The sequence below is a fragment of the Eufriesea mexicana genome, unplaced genomic scaffold, assembly GCF_001483705.2.
Source record: "Eufriesea mexicana isolate 0111107269 unplaced genomic scaffold, ASM148370v2 scaffold5394, whole genome shotgun sequence".
Taxonomy (NCBI): domain Eukaryota; kingdom Metazoa; phylum Arthropoda; class Insecta; order Hymenoptera; family Apidae; genus Eufriesea; species Eufriesea mexicana.
This window is the reverse complement of record NW_016913324.1, coordinates 238,093-247,638: the sequence shown is the minus strand read 5'-3', so window position 1 is coordinate 247,638 and position 9,546 is coordinate 238,093.

Sequence of the window (9,546 nt, the reverse complement as noted above, 5' to 3'; positions counted from 1 at the left end):
CGCGTATTTCATGCATGCGCGGCCGAATAAAATTTCATCCCGGTCCCGCTGAAATACGAATCGAATCCGCTTCATCCGGGCGCACGGTTCCCGTAATTTTCGCTGAATCGCGCAACGCTGGTCCAGCGTTTCCCGTGCGACGCGAGTCACCTGGCTAACCTGTGGCGTTGCCCGACCCTCTCTCTGGTCGCCCAACTGCGTTGCATCGAGCGGAAAAAAAGATTCGCCGCGATTTCGTTGGCGATCCACTCTGCTTTTCCCGAGCTATTCACCTCCTCGTTGCTCTTCACCCGGCACCCCGGATCGTAAGAATCGACGCCGGCTGTCGACGGCGGCTCGCACCCCGACGGAAGCCGGCCAGCGTCGCCAGGAAAAACAAAAACACGTGCCGGTCTTCTGTGTGCGTACGCAATCTCTTAACCGGATCTTTTGGGCGGGTGAATGAAGCTGAAGGCTGTTGATAGTAGGTACACACCGTGGGTCGATAGAATTCGGGCCACGGCCTCCTTGCGAGAGCAGCAGGGCTAGTTTCTCGCGCGGGAGCAAGGGGAATCCCTCGAGTAGCGAGAAGGACGGCAAGATGTACGCGGAGAAACGGAGGGAGAGAGAGAGAGAGAGAGGGAGGGAGAGAGAGGAAGGTGGTGGAAACGGGACGAGGCTACGCGAGGGGTGGGTGGATGGAAGAGGAAAGAGTATCTATTCCCGGTTCTGGCGCGGAGTGAAAAGACACGGAAAACCGACGAGGAAGCTGGCACTCGTCGGAAGGAAGGAGAACGAGGGAGGAAAAGAAGGAGAAAAGGGAAAAATGGTCCCAGGGCTGTGGAGCGAGAAAGGGGGTTGGACGATCGTGCCGTGGAAAGGGAAACAGAAAGGGCGGAGAGGGTGGGAATGAGCCTACGGAAGAGTACTACGGAGCGTCGAATGGAAAAGAGATCAGGGAGAAAAAGAAACAACGGAGGAAAAAAAGGGGTGTACGCGGTAACGGTGGCGGCGCTGGCGATGGTGGTGGTGGCGGCGGCGGCGATGGTGGTGGTGGAAAACAGCGTAACGGAGGATGGAAGAAAGAGGAAGAGGGCATTGGTATTTCGAGAGACGGACAAGCGAACGGGAAGAAGCTAGGTGGAGAAAGACGGACGAAGGATCGAGAGAGCGGTATTCTACGGCTGAAGCGACCCAAGTCGGTCGGCGAGGGGATGAAAGAGGGAGGGGCGAGGGGGGAGGCAGCACGAGCCAGTAAATAGGGGGATAGGTAAGGAAAGAGAGGCACGGGCTGGCAAAGGGAAGAAAGAGAGCTGGATGCTGGGGTCGCTAGGCAACCCTCATGAGCCGCTCGAGGTGCAACCTCGGTACACCCTTATTGCCTTTCCAATTTTGGTGGTTCCCATGCACCTATTTCCCTCGTCCGCCCCCATCGCGTTACAACCGGCCACCGATACCGACCACTGTCAAAGATGCCCTCGGAATCGTCGCTTTTTCGCTTAATCGATAAAATTCTGCCTACGAGCACTCACGCTGCGACCCCCGTCCTCCCTCTGTCCGAGAAATAGCCGACTTTGTCCCTTCGCGCATACCTGCACGTATACGCGGGTGGTACGTTTGCACGAATTAGCCGAAGCGGGGCGAAAGAGAAACTGGAGAATAAGAGTCGGGAGAGCGAATGGAAATACGCGGATGGCGTGCTCCCGACCGGTCGTTTCCTCCGCGTCGCGAGGTTCTCGGTCACGGTGCGTCGCGACGCCGCCGCGACCAGCGATCCCGCAGCGAAGAGAGCAGAGAGAGCGACGAGAGAAGCCCGTGGAAGAGGAACGCAGCGGAGAGAAGAGGGTTCCGCGCAGTCGGGTTCGTTCCGAGGGTGAAAATCCGTCGGGACTACTGGCGTCACACCGTCTAGCTCGATCGTGTGCGGGACACCGACCTCCTGATTGGTCACGGGGGGAGATAAAATTTGGGATCAGCTGTAGCTTGCCGGAGGCCAGCAACCCCCGGTAGACGGGAAAAGCAGAAATGGCCTGCGTATCGTTGCGGTCTCTGTGGCAAAGGGAAACACTCGAGAAAATGACGTTTCTCCGTGTTACCTTTGCTCCCTGGACTCGCGTGAACCTCGCGAACCGATGTCCGTGATGTCCACTCGATCGGCTCGTCTCCTGCTCTCTCGGCTCCACCATTTTTCCGCCTCCAACGTGGATCACATTCGCGGTAATCTGGACACGCGACCTCTCGAATAAATATTTTTCAGAGGCCCCGTCTCGTAGAGGCGAAACACGGAATAACTCTCCCGTGATACCGTGGTAATCGCCTAGAAACCATTCCCGAAGATCCCACCCCCGGTTTCGAGCCTTTTATCTGACCTACCTGGAGAACAGCACGGACGCGCGATAAAAGAACGATGTAAATAGTAGTTTCTCGGTGGGTAAAAAGCGGGAGGAAGAAGAAGAGGAAGACGGTGAGGAGCTATTTATCGCGTGTTTCGTGGCGGAATCCCGCGGGACCGAGGCACAAGGGTCGGGCGAAAAAGTAGAAGCGAGAGAAAGGAGGCGGTCCGTGCTCCATATAAATTGCGCGCTTAACCGCGGATTCGATTAACGGGCTATAAGCGGCGACGAAACGACGAAGAAAGATGCTACGCGAGTTTTAATGAAATAAAGAGGGACGCACCGCGTTGGTTTACAATTAGAAGAATCAACCGCGTGCAGAGAGGCGGAGGTCCCGGTTAATTTATTAGATTCCGTGCCCGGAGTAGGTCCTCCTTTCGACGAGCAGGCAGGAACGATTAACGAGAGGCAGGATCAAAGCGAGCACGATGGCGGGAGGAAAATAAAAATTCCGCCAGACGTCTCTGCTGCCCGATATCGCCGCGTCTCTCGCGTTCCACTATTTATACCTTTCCGTCGGTTCCCGACGTGGAACATCTTCGAGACCACGTATACCCATCACGAAACAACGAGAGGGTCGACTCGTCTTTCGAGGCCCCACGTGTTCTCTTTTCGCGCGAGACCCGACTGCGAGGCAAAGAGCGGGCGCGCGAACCCCAAGACCGATCTCGCAACCTCCTTTCTCCACCGCGATTCGAATTTAATTAAACCAGCAGAATCGCGGCCAGATCGGAGGAGGAAGGAAGCGAAGCTGGTCGGAAGGAGCAGGACGGAGGAAGAGTCATCGATGACGTATAAAAGCGAAGAAAAAGCGGAAGAGAACAGGAGGGGTCCACAGAGGGGGGCGTCGGAGCCCGTTGCCCCGTTCGCACCCATCCATCGATCGATAATGCGATCCGGCGAAGGGTGCACCGGACGAATCGCAGAAATAAGGGCTGCCCTCTCTCCCTCTTTCTCCCTCTTCTCTCTCGCTCCAACCCGCTGCTGCTCTCTGTACCGCGTTCATCTTTGCGACTCCACCCTCACCTGCTAGCTGGAACGAAGGTAGACGAAAGGTGTACACCAGCCAGCCAGCTACCGGCAAGGTTACTCACTTTCCCTATGCGTACTACCGTGCCACGGCTGCGTGAGTATCCGGCTGCACGGGCTCTCGTCTACGTGCACCACGTGCACACGGACGTCTCCGTGCGTGCGTGCACCCTCGTCCGTGTACCGTTGCGCGGTCCAGGGGATGATCGTGGACGTGCGAGCGGAAGAGTGTAAAGAGGCGCACACGGATAGAGCGGTACAGCGAAGATCGGCCGATGTCGTCGGTGTTGGTGATGGTATCGGAGGTGGTGGTACTGGTGCTGGTGGTGTGGTGCTGGTGGTGGTGGTGGTGGTGATGGTGGTGGCGGCGGTGGTGGTGGTGGTGGTGGTGGGTAAGCGACTATAGTGGTGGCGATATCCATAGAGGGGTTGCAGATCGATGGAGCAGTGACGTCGCGGGGAGCGGGAAGCTGCGTCTCCATGGTGACCGCCAACGGACCCGACAGCTCTATGTGTACGGTCCGACCAGCGGGCTTGAAATTTTATTAAATTTCATTTGTGCCGTTCTTCCTGTTCCTCTGCTTCTCTTGCACCCGTGTAGCTGTCCTTGTCCGACCCTCGCTTTTGTCCTCGTTCTACTCCAACGACCATCGCCACCCCTCGCCACCCCACGCTGCCTCGCGCCACCCCTCGCCTCCTGCCACCCCCTGCCACCCCTTACGTCGCTTTTCTTTTTATTTTCCACGCTTTTCGCCGCTTTTACGCGACCAACGAAGGAAACGGCGGGTTTCGGTCATCCTCCCCCTTTCGCTTGTAAAAAGGAGCAGAAAAAATGACGCGCGCGATGCTCGTCGAAGAGGCGAGGAATTGCTTTCCAGCGTGGAAGGTTGCGCGATCTCTTTCCCCCTTTCTCCTCTCCCGTTTCTCTTTTTCCCGCTTCGAACGAACGACAGGTCGATTCTTCGGCGTAGTTTAGCGAGATTTCATCGAGAATCGTTAGAACGTCGAACGTAGTCGCGAGACCGACTAGCCCCGGGATTAAAAGTCCACGACGATTTCTCCGCTCTCCGTTCTCCGATCCGTTCTCCGCTACCTTATTCACCCCCTGTCGCCCGCTCTCTCTCCCCGGGTCCCTCGTCTACTTTCCTATTTGCTCGCCGGGAACACCTTTCAGCGACGAGTCACGGAACGATACAAGGGATTCCGATTAGCCTTTGATCCCGCGACGGTGGCCATTATTTTTCCCGATGACACGTTGCTCCAGGCGAGAGACGCCGCTCTGTGAGCGCGTAAGTAAAGGACGAGGGGGACGCGGGGAGAGGAAGCCTCGGTTAATCTTCCTCCTCTTCGTTAATCTTCGAGCCGAGCGAGAGAAGTTCTTTTCTGGCATCCACAGACCCGAGTCCTCTTTCGCCCCTTATCCCGTTGAATTTACGGGCGAAATGACGAAGAGGGTGTCTCCTTGTGTTTTCCATGGCAAACTCGCGGCAAACTTCTGCCCGATTACCGGCTCGCTCCAAGTTTATCCTTTTTCCAACCCCCTCTTCGCCTCCCCCGCGTTGCACCGCGGTTGGAGGTCGTTGATCATAATCGAGCAGCCGGTTTCCACGGGCATACCCTTTTAATCGACCGCTGAATTTCGAACATCCTTATCTCCAGTGTCGGTGGATCGCTCGTTCGATCCGCGCGTTCGAGATATCGTTACGAGCTACCCTTATTCGAGCTATCGAGCAAGAAGATGCGATGTTCATAGGCCGTGTCGTTAAAAACGCAAATTAATTTAAGTTGCCGCGTATCCCGGCCGATGCAGCCTGCCGCTTCGATTTCACGCGCTCATGATCTTGGCTAAGTTCGCGTGGGAAAGCGGGGGCTGCACATGGTGCGCGACGCCGCTGCATCATCGATTAAGCTGTTCGACGGCCGCGATCATTTTCGGGGTCCCCTTCGATCGGCCAGTCCCCTGTTCCCCATCTCCTTTCCCTTTCCTCTTCATCCTCGTTCATCCAATCGATCTCGCACGCCGTACACGCGTATTCCTATTTTCACGGCGGCTTTAATAACGCGGGATTGTAATTATTTCCGAGGCGAAATGAATAAAATAAAGACGCTAGGGTCGCGGTGAAATCGCGGAAGGAAGAAAGTGAAAATGAAGCTCCTTTCAGCCGTCACTCGGAGCCCATCTCGTCCCAACGCCCTCCTCTTGTATCCTTTCAGCGTGTCGTCAATTTAATTAAGTTCAAAATTCCGCGAGTCCAATTCCGCTCGACGGAAAAAGAACGTCCGGAGAAGTTGGCGAATCGATGAACGCGCTCGTCGACGAAACTACCTCGTGCTCTTTTGCCGTTCCCCTTTTTCTTCCCCCTTTCTCTCTCTCCCTCTCTCTTTCTCTCCTCTCCTCTCGGTTTTCCTCCTGTTCCCTTTTTTCCTTTTAATTCTCCGCGACAAGGTGGAGGAGAAGTTCACCGATGACTCAGAGAGATAAAGCGGGAGAAAATGGAACGGTGAACGGCTGCTGCGAGTGATTTACATCTCCGACGAGGTTTCCTCTCGTCGGTATAAAACCGAAACGATCCGATTGAATTTGTTGATCCACCCTCGACCCTCGGGGGTCGCGCCATCGGCCAAGGAACTCGTCACGAAGGACCAAACGATCCGCGATTTACGCGATTCGAGACGCGCGAAACGATACTACCCGAGTGCTTTCCGTAATTATTCGTAATTATTCGTCGCCTCCGAACGGACGTTTTCCGAACAGCAACGTGCCTCGACGATCGTCCAGAGGGGTCGGATCGAATCGAGTCGGATGACGGTTTACGTCGATCGACTCGGTCGCTCGTATCTGCCAGGCAGGCATTCGAAAATCGTGGTCAGGAATCTCGTTTCGATCACCGGCTCGGCGATTTAGGTGCAGCCACTTCTACGACGATACTTGGTGCCACGAGGAAAGATATTCCGTCGGATAGGGACGATTGGACGAACGGGTGGACCATGGTATCCGTGGAAATTCGGCCTGGGCTGCTCGATGGAACCGCATCGACCCGCCCCGCGCCAGCTGCGTGGAAAGAATGGTCTGCACTCCGCTGCCGGGCGATCTATGATATTCCGCGAAAAAAGGAAAGTCTGGAGCAGAGCGAACGGAAAAAACGAAGCTGGGAGAGGAGTGCAGAAGACTTCGATCGCGAGCGGAAGATCGGTGCTCGCCTCGATGTATCAACGACGATGGCGCGGTAGGGGTAGCGAGGCTCGCATTCGCTGCCACGGGGAAAAGATAAATACGGCAGGGGTAGTGAATGAAACTAGCTAAGGTCAAGATATTTATAAATCGCTTTGCCGATGCTATCATCGGGAAAAATAGCGAAAGAGACGCGAAACTCTGTATCGTTTATCCGGATTTAAGCATCGAAACGCGGTAATCCGGCAGAGGGGGTGCGGAATCGGAAATGATCCGGGCCCGCGACTTTTCTCTTCCTCCTGTCCGTAAATCCCTAATTAACCGCGTCTCGTCGTGCGCCGGGCTCTCGATTGTTTTCGTGGATGACCCACCGAAAACGGTGCGATAATTTTTGCGATCACTGCACCGACCGAGCCCGCGGCCGGACAGAGGCAGCTTGGCTGGAGAACGACGGAGAGGGATGAACAGAGCTGGAGAGAAAGAGAGAAAGGGACGAGGGGGGTTAGAAGGGGGAGAGTAGGAGAGGGAGAAAGAGAGCGAGAAGCCCCGGAAGGGAGAGGCGCGTACGTTCAGCAAATAAAAGAGGAAGAAAGACGGAAAGGAGCGGATCGCGCAGAGGGTGAAACGAGGAGGAAGAGAGCCGGAGGGTAATCGAGAAACGAAGCGAGAGAGAAGGAGAAGAATGGTCGGCGAAAGGGAGAAGGTCGAGGGAGCAGCGGGTGCGAGACGAACGAAGAGAAGGAGATGGCAGAAGGGGTAGGTTGCCGGTGGTGGTGGGAGGGGCGGGTGTCGAGGGGGTGTGTTTGGTCCGGGAACTCACGGTGATGCTGTATTGATCCGAGTGCACGAGCAGAGCTAAAGTAAGCCGAGGCTGGCAGAGCGTTGCCTTGGCAACCTCCTCCCTCATCCCTCAGGACTTTCCATCGGTCGGACCAGCCCCTCGCACCGAAAACCACCCCCGAACGAGCCGTTCCTGCGCCTCCCGTCTTCCCTCTGCTTCCATCTCTTGCTCCTTCTCTCTCTCGCCACCCCTTCTATCTCGCTCTCCCTCTCTCTCTCCCTCTCTCTCTCTCTCTCTCTGTCCTCACCAGGTCGATCTATAGGTGTTAAACGAACGCCCGGATTCTCTTCGTGTCCTCGTATACGCTGGATCCCGTTAGATGTGGATGGAGGTTTGTACGTTCTACGTGGGCGTACGCGAAAGATCCTTTTTCCAGTCGCGCGCACGTAGAATCGCTCCTTCCGGGGTCTTCGACACGTACTTTTTCTTTTGCCTCCGCGGAAATAATCTCGTCTATCTGCCTGCTCCGTTCGCGTTGCCCGCGAGAAGCTCCATCCGAAGTTCGCTTCCTCCCATGGCCGTTGTTTCCTCGAAGCGCGTGGAACGAGCGTGTCGGTGGATGGATCTTGGCATAATTGCGGAGATTCCGATATAAACCGACGGGGAAGCACGAGTCTCTCCGCCGATATTTTCGCCTCGGTCCACAGTCTATCGTTTAACGACGATCTTGCAAATTTCGATCGTGTTCCTTTGTCGACTCGCGAGATTGGACGATTTGTATGAATTTTTATTTCATTTGCATCGAGGAGTACCGGCTCGTTTGAAACCCCGCGATAAGATAAAGGTAGTCGCGCACATTCCGACTGGCCGAAATTCGAGAGGCTCTTCCATCGAGCAATCCGTTTACGACGGAGGGTGCTCGACCCAGAAAGATTCCGTATTTATTTTGCCACAAATAGGCAACTTACCGCGGACAATTTATCGAGCGCAATCGCCTAGAAACCAATTTTATTCCCTATCCGCTGGATTCGTGGAATGGTACAAGACGCGTATACGCGTATACGACAAAAGGTGTCGATCTCGATCCATAAATCGTTGAATCGCGAACGAAGACAGGGTAATTTCGGTGAATTTTAAGAACGCCGAAACCCTCTTGAACGCACGAGTTCGACGAGGGTGCGACACCCGCTTAAACAATTCCAGCCTGCTATATACGCGTATATATATAGCATTACAGCCCTCGTTTCTGTGCCAAAGATTTGGCCACCTCGAGGACTCGCTAGGGGTTGAGAGACTGCAACATTATGCCGGATTGCGTATAGTAAACATTTCGGCTACGAGTAAAACTAACCCCTACCCCGGGCAACTATTTCGACCAGAAGGGATGGTTACATCGTGTGATTCAGACCCGAGGGTATTATCGATATTCGAAATTCTACGAGCAGCAGATACGTACTTTCCGGCAAGTTAATGCAAATTAACGTGGTCGCTTCGTACGAGATCGCGTTTCTGTTCCAGATTTAGGGTACGAGGGGTGCAAAAGCATTTTTCGCGAAATTCCCTCGAATTTTTATTCACACGCAATGTCTAAGATAGGAAAAAGTAAACGACTGAAAACGCTCGTGATAAGCCAGTCAGCTTTGGAGCATGATAAATGTACAGCTTCGGGAACATCTTCGGAATTGTATAAATCTCATCCACGCAAAATGTTTCCGGGTTTCATGGATCTACTTTACATGTGGTCTCGAGCCAAGTATGACGTAGCTGGATTCTCTCGACACTTTGAAATTCTGGTTGCATTCGCGTAAAACAAATTTCCTTTCCTCCTGGCACGGACAAGCGTGCAAGTAGATGGTGTTTTTATTACGTCTGCGCAATACTCTTCCCTGCATAAATCTATTTTAATTCCTCCCGAAAACGACAGCTTCATCGTATCGATACACCAAGGACGCGGGCGTTAAATCAAACGGCACATCTTTTTGCACGGAAATTGCAATTTTTCAACTTCCCCTTTTTTCATCGACGCTAATGCATTTACTACATCCACAGGCGAAACGAGGAACAAAATTCTATTCCCGATATCTCCGTGTCCCGACCACTGTTTCCGTAATTAAAAACCGAAAATCGGGAAACAGAAACAGGAAGTACAGGTACGGAAAAGAAGTCGAGGGAACGAGGAGGAAGGAGGAAGG